Consider the following 10,781-nt stretch of genomic DNA (forward strand, 5'->3'; position numbering starts at 1 on the left):
CCAACATCACCACTGAGCAAGATGTCAAGAGATCATTTTTAAACACAATCAATGACTGCTTGTCCCCAGGAAAGAAGGACAGAAAAAAACATGCTACAAAACAAGAAAAACTGGATGAAAGGAAAAAAGAAGACAATGGGACCAAATGGCACAATAAAGTTAAAGGAAATTGTTAAAAAAAACCTTTTGAAAAACTCGAGTTCCATTCCAAAGGAGAATAGATGGCATCATAAACTGAGACAGAAGAAATGTGAAAAACACAGTAAGGTGGGCTAGGGAGATAGAGAAATATCTGACAGGGCATAAGAAACCAATAATCAGCCATTACCCCAATACACCTGAAATAGGAAGCCTGTCAGAGAACTTATAGCACCAACAGATTGTCAGGATGTAAAACGGGTAGCAGAAAACATGGCCCTATCAGAAGACAGGTAAGTTTTCTGTGTATGTGCTCAGAGTGGAAGGGCTTGCAACATTTTCAGAAAGAAACTCTTCTCTATGGGGGGATATATCAGAAGTGCTATCTCAAACTGAGGCAGCAACAAAAGAACTTACAGAACAAGCAAACAAAATAAACAGCAGCAACTGCCACACTATTAACCCCAAAAGCTGTAAAGAAACTCAGGCAATTAAATAATTGATTTAAGTGGCTTCAGTACCACACAAAAAATTCTTTGGTACCTGAAGATTAGAAAGTAGCAAATGTGACACTAACGCTTTTTTCAAGAGTCTTTTAGGGGAAATCCAGGAACCTACAGATGAGTAAGGATGATGTCTATTCTGGACAAATTAATAAAAAAACATAGTAAAGAACAGAGTTAGTGGTCTTGGCTTTTGCAAATTTTATGAATTACTTAAACAACAAAGCCTCATCCATCACGATCTCTGGAGGAAATTGCCGGGTAAGTATAGGTTTGTCAGAGATTGCCAGTTGATGGGTTGCAATGTCACCATGCAGAAAGCTAGAAGGCAGGTTCCCTCTGTAGCAGTGATTAAATGATGCCCTCACACAGAGAAAAGACAGTGGCTGTATAATATCAGTATAATAGACAGCCACATTGCCTACTCCTGTGCCAAGAAGACAGAAGCATGTAGTTGTGCTAAGCACAGTGTTAGAGCTGTTTTTCAGGAAAAGTAGGAAGAACCCACCTGAATATAGGTATAGACTGATGCTCTTCCTTACATATTTGGGAAATGACATGCAAGGAAAAGATTAATGGCTGGAAGGAGAGAGGGGTCAGAAGAGTGCAGGAGTTACTAGTTTGATTTGTTTCACAATGGCTTGTCCATACCAAGAAGAGTGGAAAGATAAAAATTTGAACCATTAATCTGGTCCGTGCACTTTGAAGAGCAGATCATGGAATAATTTATCTTGATGTCAGAGAGGCAGGATGCAAAGCCACCTCTGGGTTAGCGTCCTACTGCTCTCAGATAAAAGCAAATGCCACTCCTATTCTCTTGCATCTGAAACTGCACTTCCCTCACTTCCATCCAGACTATCATACTGGTATTTCATGCAGGACATCCCACAATCTGCCTCTCCCCCTCCACCAAAAAGAAAAAAAGAAAAAAACATTGCAGAGCCACATTTTCCTCTACTAGAATAGTAAATTACGAATGCTACACATTACTTACCAGGTGGTGAGTATTCCTCTTGGCACCAGACAATCACCCATGGTGGAAAAACTTTGTGAACTGCAGATCATTGATCAGCTGCTGCTCCTTACAATGGTAAAGAAGGACTTACACAAATCTTTCTTTCCTGTTTCTCGTGTCAATCAATGTCTCCCTCCCACCCGAGCGCCAGCAGCTCTGCTCTCCAGCTGCTATTGACTCTGACCCTGTTTCCAGAGCAACAAAATAGTCCTTCCCCAGGGCTGTCCTTGTTGCAGCAGGTCTCATTCATTGTACAGCAAGCCATGGCTATAAATACTTGACTGCCCATCCCTGCGTTAGTATGATTACTGTACATACCATCAGCATGTTACCTATTTAGTGTACTGCCCACAGATTTGGTCAAGGTGCTAGGTATAAAAAAGGAACAAAAAAATGAAGCTTCCATCCTGCCCCCACTCATTACAAAACTCTTGAGTTGGTATCTAACTAGCTAGTATTTTGTTTATGGCTATGCTTCGCGGGGAAAAGGCAAAGCCCCAGAGGACGTCTGTTTGAAGGTGTGTTGATAGGTCAGAAATTGTTTTATGATGGAAAATGTATCTGTTTTGGACACAGATGAGCATGCACTGATTTTCTTGGGGTGATGGTCAAGTGATGGCTGGATGCTGGATGCCTCCTGATGCAGGGGCTCGTGACGAGGAGACGTATGGCTGTAAGGAACAGTACTCACAGCAAAGTTCTGATGCTGGTGTGGTTCTGCAAAAGGTAGCACATCAGTAAGAAGAAAATGAAACTATATCTGCTCAGCTGAGGGCAACAGACTAGCACTGCAAAACAGTCGTCTTGAACTCCTTTTGGAAGCCAGTATCAGGATAATCAAGCAAACAAGGACATAAAGGGAAGCTCTCACTACAACAAGCAGCGAAGCGGCCCTTCAGACACACTCTCTCCAAGCAGCTGAGAGCACAGAGACCATCTAAATGATGACCACAATACAACCACTTGCAAATTCATCCTTGCTCTTCACTTTACTGGGAAAGTCACCACTCTCAATTCTGCCTACTCCCTTGTGAAGTTTGGAGCCAGTCCTGACATGCAGGAGAAGTCAAATTGTGCATAAGGGACCAAAAAGGAGGGACATGAGATGCAGTTTGAGCAGACAAGTAGAGCCAGCTAATGTCCCTATAAAGCAGCTGAGTATCCAGTTCATGAGTGGCCGTTTTGAAGAGTGTGAATACTGAAATATATCCTTCTCAGTATATTATTGAGGGCAGATGCAAAAGGATTAACCAGAAAAACCTCCAACAGATTTATTCATCTCACACCTCACAGCCTATGGTCTGAACTCAATCTTTGAGTCACAGTCTGATAGCTCTCACCTCAGTTCCTGGATGTCTGACAGGAAATTTGGCACCTGGTCCAAGTGGCAGCTTTTGCAGGGCCCTGTGCAGGACTGTGCATGGACACATCAGCTGACTCTAAAATTGATCATCAAACATAGTTTGCATCTGCAAAGAAATTTTGGGCATAACTTAGGCTACAGGTAAGAATGAATATGAGACCACTGCCTCCTAGACATTGTGGTGAAGACCATGGTGACACAGGTTGTCCCTCTGGAGCCCATGGAGGACCACAGTGGAGTATATATCCACAATGCAGCCTGTGGAGGACCACACACTGAAGTGGATGAAGACACCATGAAGGAAGCCGTGACTTTGTGGAGAGCCCACACTGGAGTGGCAGGAACTGTGGCCTGTGGAGAGGAGTCCACGCCAGAGTAAGTTTTCTGGCAGAACCTGTGACTCTGTGGGGGACCCATGCTGGAGCAGTCCATTCCTGAAGGACTGCACTCCGTGGAAAGGCCCCATGCTGGAGCAGTTCTTGAGGAATTGCAGCCTGTGGGAATGACCCACGTTGGAGAAGTTCATGAAGGACTGTCTCCCATAGGAGGAACCCCACACTGGAGCAGGAGAAGAGAGTGAGGAGGGAAGAGCGGCAGAGACAAGGTGTAATGAACTGACCACAACCCCCTTTCCCCACCCCCTGCGCTGCTTGGGAAGCCCGGGAAGAAGGAAGGGGTGGGAGGAAGGTGTTTTTAGATTTGTTCTTATTTCTTATTATCCTGCTTTGTTTACTTAGCAATAAATTAATTTCCCCGAGTCTGTTTTGCCCTTGAGAGTAATTGGTGAGTGATCTCCCTGTCCTTATCTTGACCCACGAACTTTTTGTCTCCCCCCATCCTGTTGAGAAGGCGGAATGATAGAGCGGCTGGGTGGGCACCTGACAGCCAGCCAAGGTCAACCCAGCACAGAATGCTCCGCTATCAATACATACTCATCAGTTTTCCAGGCATCTCTATTAAACTTGAAGTCTAAACAAGTCTTGCCAGATCTTGATATAATGGTTTAGCTACTTTGTCATAAAACACAGAGGCTCACAAGATTAACAAATAATACTGTTTCCAAATCTTCATGACATGCACGTACCCACCATTCTTCAGCAGAGATTTTTATTCTTTTTTATGTTACCATTCTAGTTCTGGAAATCTTAATTTAGCCCTTATTGTCTTTGAGCATGCGTCTTGAAGCTCAGGAAACATCAAAGGTTGGTGTGTGTGTGTGTTTGTGCAAGTAAAATCCTGTTTCAAGTCATGTATCCTCTCCAGTTTTATTTATATGCAGAATCCCAATAAGGGCTTTCTTTGTTTTGGAGGTGGGTGGAGGTTGTTAAGAATCTAAATGGAAACCAGACATTCTACTGTTCTTTTCATATATCAAAGAATTAGTGGATTATAGGAACATCTTACAAAGTTAGTGATGTTTTGAACCACCTCAGCAGGTTTGTCAAAGAAATTACAGCTGTGTTGTTTTCAAACTACTGACTTACTTGTTTCAAAGCTCCCAATCCATATAATCCACAGGAACAGAATAAACGAAAGAGTGGAAGAGAAGAGGACTTAGGAAGACGTATGCATATCTGGAGAAGTGAGCAAGCAGTACCACGCAAGTACTGGATGCAAAGAAAACAACCTCATGTTAATGTCACAAGGCAGAGCAGGAGGTACCTGAACAATACAACATTCTTTTTCCCACAATGCAAAATCACCCTGTTGTGTAGTTGTTGCATAAACATGACTTTTTTTTTCTTTAAATGTATTCTGTATTACTCAATTCCAGCATTGGTAATTTGTTATGTAATCAATCACCAAGGCTACATTACTTTTAAATCTAATTACTACTAGCCATTTCATAATTAACCAGAAACAAAGTTGCCCCCAAATTATCAGTGTAGCAGCATTATGATGTTGCTCTGCCTGGCCTGGTTAGCTGATTTGATTATACTATTATAGCCTTTCCGGTAATTCCCCAGCAGTGATTTAGCCTGGAGTTAAACAGAGCCTAAAGTGCTCCATTAATGATGAGATAGTGCTTCTGGTGCTTGAAGAGTAGCCAGCTGCAAGGTGCTAAGCCAGATCTCCAGTAGGAAAAAGAGGAATGGACATGGAGGACAGAAAACACTGCCTCAGCAAAGCCAAGAACACAAGCCACCTGTGACCACACCACAAGCAGCAGTAAGGCAAAAGGGATTCTGTACTAAATAGTCATTAACAAAGATGCCCCAGCAAGAAAGTCACACAGACCTCAAAAAGCAACTAGGGACCAAAAAAATAGTTAGTGTTCTAGCTCCTTTCAACCACATGCTTGTTTTTCACAGGTGCAGTCACACAAAAAGTAACTGCTCATCCTTCTGTTGATCTTAGGAGTAAAATCTAAGTGCAACAAATTCTGGCAAACGAGAACTTTTATCTTCATCACTGAGGGCACAGCAAATATTTCTATGCTACAGCCAGATTTTTTAAACCCAGGTGTGAATCTGTTCCTGTGATGGCTATACGCAGTTCTTGGAATGCTAATTCCCTTCCTAATGAGCAGTTCTTTTGCTTCAGCTATTAAAGTAAAAATCATTGCAGACAAACACCATAAATACAGAAAGTTAGGCACCTGTCACGGTTTAACCCCAGCCAGCAACTAAGCACCACACAGCCGCTCGCTCACTGCTCCCCCCACTGGGATGGGGGAGAGAATCAGAAGAGTAAAAGTGAGAAAACTCATGGGTTGAGATAAAGACAGTTTAATAAGTAAAGCAAAAGCAGTGCACTCAAGCAAAGCAAAACAAGGAATTCATTCACTGCTTCCCATCGCCAGGCAGGTGTTCAGCCATCTCCAGGAAAGCAAGGCTCATTCACACGTAACGGTTACTTGGGAAGACAAATGCCATCACGCTGAAAATCCCCCCCTTCCTTCTTCTTCCCCCAGCTTTATATGCTGAGCATGATGTCATATGGTATGGAATATCCCTTTGGTCAGGTGAGGTCAGCCTCAAGAACTACAAAGAACGAGAAACAAACTTTTTACGTTTCAACATCTGCACACCTATCCCTACACAGTTACTATATTTCTACATATTTTCTATTATAGTTCTAATACATGTATATATGTATGTAAAAATATAACAAGAACTGCCAACAGAACAACATTTCAGACTGACTGAGCTACATGACTTCAATCTCATCCATCTGGAGTATTAAAGTAAGATTCGTCACCCTGTGAATACACCAATGCAGAGTAGAAATTATAGTCTCAATGTAAAGTTCAACTTGTATCTTCTGGTGACAAATTTTGGCAAATACTCTATATAGTATTAGTATACTCTATATAGTATTAGTATATAGCATGCAATGGGCAGGATTATGCACAGTGCTGAGTGACCTTCAGCTAAGGAAACACGGAAGAGAAGATAACATGGGATGGGGATTTCACTGGAGAGACATAAAGGACAAAGACAGAAAAGGCAGATATAAAAGCCAAGGAGAAAGGAAAGACAGACGAGAAGGTGGAACAGCTAAGGAGAGGGTAGACGTAGGGTTTGTACAAACTCTAGAAAAGGTATATTCTCATTCCTGTGGTAGTCCTCCCTCACCGGGAGAGCAGCGTTAGCACATCCCACCTCATCCTCCACATCACACAGCTCTGCAACATTGTCAGGAAATCCCCCCCACACCCCCAACATCATTCTCCTGATGATTATTCAACCTGGAATAATCCTGACCTGGTAACTCCGCACAGTCTGCACAGTTTGAAGATTTGAGAAGTAGCTATTGACATTTTAGTTGATAGAGGGGGGGAAAAACACCTGATAGACGACTGAAAACTTGCAGCTACAGAGAAGACCGAGGAAGACACGTGTCAGAGTAGAACCATCATGCTTTGTATTCCCTTTTGCCTCCAGGTATGAGAGGACTGCAATGCTTATGGCTGTCCTACTGTGGAAGCAGTAGGTTTCTGAAGCATTAGTTTCCCAAGCAGTGTCAGTTATAGAGCTCCTCAGTTAGCCCTTAAGTATGATTCCAGCTTTTTATATTGCACCCTGTAAGGTTTTCCTAATACTGTATTTATTAATAGAACAACTCACACAAATCGTTTTAGGAAGTTCAAAAATTTTAACTTGTTACATGTCATTTTGTGACCTAAGATGTCTGTTTAGCATTTCCATTGAGAAAAATGTTGAAATCATATTTAAATACACAATTATTTTCCCTTTTATGGCATAATTAGAACCATTTTTCAACAGGAGTCTATTTATGAAGATTGAAGGGCATTACATTCAGGAAACTCCATTACTAGAAAGCACTTACAGACACAAAAGTGTTAGTGGGAAAAACACACAAGTGAGTTCCTACAGGATACATTATGTTGGCAAATCAATGAAATTAAACGGCCTAAGAGGACATGACACATTCATTTTCTTGGTAAAAGCAGGCTTTATGATGGTGATGAGTAGCTGCTTTTTATTAAAAAAAAATGGAGTTAGCCAAAGTGAATGTAATTTAGTATATTTCAAAGCATGTCAGAACGGTTATGCAAGTTACCTGCATCACAGCAGCCTTTTTGCCAGTTTTTTTTGCTTGTAATGGAAAGAAAAAAAAAACCTACCCTTTAAAGGAAACACTGTAGGCATTTTTAAGCTCCTGAAACACATGTAGCTACATGAGTTGTCTCCCTCCCTCCACTGTGCTCAATAGCTGTTAAAGTGACACGTACCTCCTTGTCAAGGTGCTCACCTTGGTAAGCACATACTTTGTTTCAAAACCTCTCTTTCCCATTGCCTTCGTTTTTTTCTTCTGCCTCATTTTGCTTAGGCTATGGGTCTCTGGAAATCCTGCCTGTGCTTGTATTTTTCAACAGGTTTAGACTGATACCTGTACCTGTAGAGACCGTAAAATACATCAGTGGTCTGTATGGACATCGAAGGTGTCACATCCATTTTGAATGGTACTGAAAAGAGCTGATACCAGCTAGGAGCTGGGAATCAAGGCAACTGCGCATATTGGTGCTTCTTCCTACACAATGTGCTTGAAGGCTCAAATATTACATACAGAAATTCAGGATTCCATTTCAGGGATCAAAAGCTTCAGTGAGTTACACTCACTGTCGCAGTAAAAGCAAATCTTTTTTTTTTTTTGTGGAGGTACCCTAAAACCAAGAATCAGGAACACCAAGTTATAAGCCTGTTGCCTCTAGAAATTCAGTCTGGGCAAAGACATGAATCACCTATGCAGAACAGAGTCAAGTCCTGTCCAGCAAGTCCTTTTGTGCTGGACTTACCTTAGTGCCAAGCTTCAGGCTACGAAATAAGAGCAAGACTCAGAATTTCAGGTAACAGCTAAACAATCCCTTCTGATCTTATTACTTTGGTGGGCGCTAGTCACATTCTGTCCCTACATTTTGAAAACAAGAGAAAAGTGATACAATATCTCACCCAGATCAAGCTGCCACAGGCAATGGCTACTGCAGCCAACTCATTTGCAGTTTGAATAATTAAAAAAAAATAATCTATAACTGCAGTATTAGACTGCTGTATGATAGTATTTACATCCATTGAAAGGATGCCTTGATTTGAAGGGAAGATGTAGATGGCTTTTTTTTTTCCTACTGGAAAAGCTGAAAGAATAACTGGCTTTTTAGTTGAGTTAGTTTCCAAGTATCATGGGGACAAAATGGTATGTTGGCCTTAAAACTTTTTGTGATTTTATCTTTAAACACACCTTTTGAAAGATAAAGACAGAAATAGACTTCCAAATGAAATCCTCCATGAATACTAACATCAGGACATTTCTACTTTATTTTATTAATTTGTTGCAATTGAGAACATTAATCATTGACTTTTGTTTATCTGCATTTTTGGGCAATTTCTACATTCCATTTCCAATATTGCTTCTTTCCCACCCTCAAATTCTGTTCACAATTTGCCAAACTGTCTGTGGAGAGGCTGGAGCGCTGAAGGTAAAGAGCAAATTATCTTTATTCCATCAAAAAAAAAAATCTGAAAATACAGTTTTATCCAACCTCTTAAAATCAGATTTGCCTTTACACCACAGATGCCACTAGTTCTTGATTAAATAAAGATCTTATCATCTTCTGCCCCTGCTGGAGATATGTATTACATCTTCTAAAACAAAACTAGACAAATGGTTTATTCACATTTTGCTACCACTTCTCTTCCCATTCAGGTGAGGGAATGTTGCCGTTATATGCTGCTCTCAAATCTCTTAACAATCATTTAGTCAAAAAATTTAGTGCATGACCTCGTCTCCTCAGGTATCATTGAAAGGGTAAATAGTTTGAAAGTGACCACTCCTAGCCCTGAATCATAGCAACAAAAATCTTAGAGCACAACACGAACTTGTATGTTAATGCAGAGATAGGCTTCATTTACATCATGTGCATTGATTATGTTTGTAGCTGAAGGCGTGTATCCAGCTGAATGACCCTCTCAGATTGAAGAAGCAGCAAGAAGGACATTACCTTGCCTACTTGCTTTGAACTTGCTGCTAAATTCAGAAGAGCTAAGAAGAGCATATAAACTGATATTGAGTCTTACAAATTCTGCATAAATCTGTAAAACACACCACACATCTCAGGTATTACAGACAGGACGCAGAGTTAGATCAACTCATGTGAGTCCTGAAGTAGAACTGCTAAAAGGAATGAATGTAGCTGGAACCCTGCTGAAGAATGCAGTACTCACACCAACACTAGATCTAAAAGCTCTATTCTAACACAACCAAAAGTCAAGTCTGATCTGTAAGGCAATCTTGTGAAACAACACAGGCAGATAATCACAATGGTTCCCAGCAGACCTCATATCTCAAAGTTTCCTGCCTGGTCTACCGTCAGTTATCACTCATCAAGGCTTTCCTTTTACGAGGCATGGATAAGAAGCCAAGTAATTCTTCACTGGGTGGGAACATTACACTGAGTCTGTCTTCAGTAAGATTTATCTTCTTGAAATCAGCTCTCTTCTTTAAAAATGAAAAGTCAGAAAAACAATGTACAAAAAAGTAATTAAGTTTGTACTAGGAAGAATAGAGTGAATAAGAATTTTTCATATTCCAGAAAATTAAAAGCTTACTTTCTACAGCAATTCAGTATTTTGTAGTTTTCAGTGGTACACCCTGCTAAAGCCACCTATTGATCACTCATTTGAGTTAAAAGTTGAGTATCTAGATTTAAGATCCAAATGAAAAACAGAAATACATTAACAGTACACTTATGATTAAAAAGGTTAAAAATTATTTTTTTCACTCCACATTCATTTACATTTTTGCATGGGCAAAAATAGCAACTCTGGACAAAACAGTGTATTACTTCTTTTGGAAGGTAAAGCAAGTATACACGAAGAATCAAAACATATTCATTCTAACTGATGGGAAGAGGACCAAAAAAGAATAGCCCAAAGCAAATGGCTTTTCCACCGCAGAACAGTTTCTATAAGTTGACAGCATTCTTTCTCACCATGCTTAAAGTTACAGATCTGAACCTCTGGCATAGACTAGAACTGTAAAACTCTCAGCAACGAAAGCAAGAGTGTTTGACACAAATTAATACTCTAGCACAATATCTAGTGCTGTTTTGAGAACTATCTTTCCTCCTGCGGAGTATATAAAGGCACGTCCTCCATTTTGTATGACAAAATGCCTTCCCTAGAATTTTGTTCCTAGAAAAACATTATTGCCCAATTTCACTGATACATCTGCAAGTGTTGGTCTCCAACATGCACTTAGCTACTGCTTCAAGCCAACTGTGATGGAATAGTTGTCTTCA

Source organism: Gymnogyps californianus, chromosome Z, assembly GCF_018139145.2.
Source record: "Gymnogyps californianus isolate 813 chromosome Z, ASM1813914v2, whole genome shotgun sequence".
In the NCBI taxonomy this organism is placed as follows: Eukaryota; Metazoa; Chordata; class Aves; order Accipitriformes; family Cathartidae; genus Gymnogyps; species Gymnogyps californianus.